The 847-nt window shown below is 43.4% G+C and overlaps 1 protein-coding gene across 1 annotated transcript in view; it reads right to left on the bottom strand.

Annotated features, from left to right (window-relative positions):
• Positions 1-847, bottom strand: part of LOC106878367 (kinesin-related protein 1-like) — a 58,118-nt gene that overhangs the window by 23,598 nt on the left and 33,673 nt on the right. The gene's annotated exons all lie outside the window — the stretch shown is intronic.

Raw genomic sequence — 847 nt, 5'->3', positions numbered from 1 at the left:
GAGCCGGTTGAATGATCTATAGATCAGGGGGGCGTGTGGTGTTATGGGCTGTGACGAGCTATGTGTTGAGGTGGAGAGGGGTGAGGCAAACAGAGGTGAAGCCAGACCGGAAGGGCTAAACCGGAAGGGCCAACCGGACGGGTCAGATCGGAAGTCGGCGACACGCGGTCGAAGGCTAGCACGTGGGGCCAGTGAGAAAACAGCGACATTACGAGAAAGACGTGTTCTGATTAGGAGCGATTGTGTACCCCGCTGCGGTCAGCAAGGTAAGGTCCAACGCTTCATTCTGTCCTTTTGCTTCTTGTTGTCTTCTTCCTCCATCGCACCACAACTATCATCTTCATTGTTTTAATGATCATTTTCCATGCTTACAAAGTTTAGGCTGGATTTATTGAAGCAGATTTTCCTATCACCAGATACACTTCCTGTCACCAACTCTCATTTCTTTCCAAGCAAGGTCATTCTTCCCTCTGATTAGACATCTTTTCATTGAAGATTGTATGACAGTGCTATGTAATTACAACAGTGCAATGTCAAGACAAGGAGACACATACATGTGCACAGACACATATATACATCAACACCATCATCATTGGTTTAAACATCCACTTTTCCATGCTGACAAGGGTTGGATAAGATTTTGTTGAGTCTCTTTGACCAGATCGCCTTCCAGTCACTCCAATGTATTGTCTGACAAGGAAATATATATATATATATATATATATATATATACACATACATACATACACTTCCATTTATATATGATAGGCTTCACTCAGTTTCTGTTGACCAAATCCATTCACAAGGTTTTAGTCAGCCCAAGGCTATAGTGGAAGACACTTGCCTA

Source organism: Octopus bimaculoides, chromosome 20, assembly GCF_001194135.2.
Source record: "Octopus bimaculoides isolate UCB-OBI-ISO-001 chromosome 20, ASM119413v2, whole genome shotgun sequence".
Lineage (NCBI taxonomy): Eukaryota > Metazoa > Mollusca > Cephalopoda > Octopoda > Octopodidae > Octopus > Octopus bimaculoides.
Note: the sequence above shows the minus strand (reverse complement) of the source record. Positions and strands in the feature narration are given on the sequence as shown.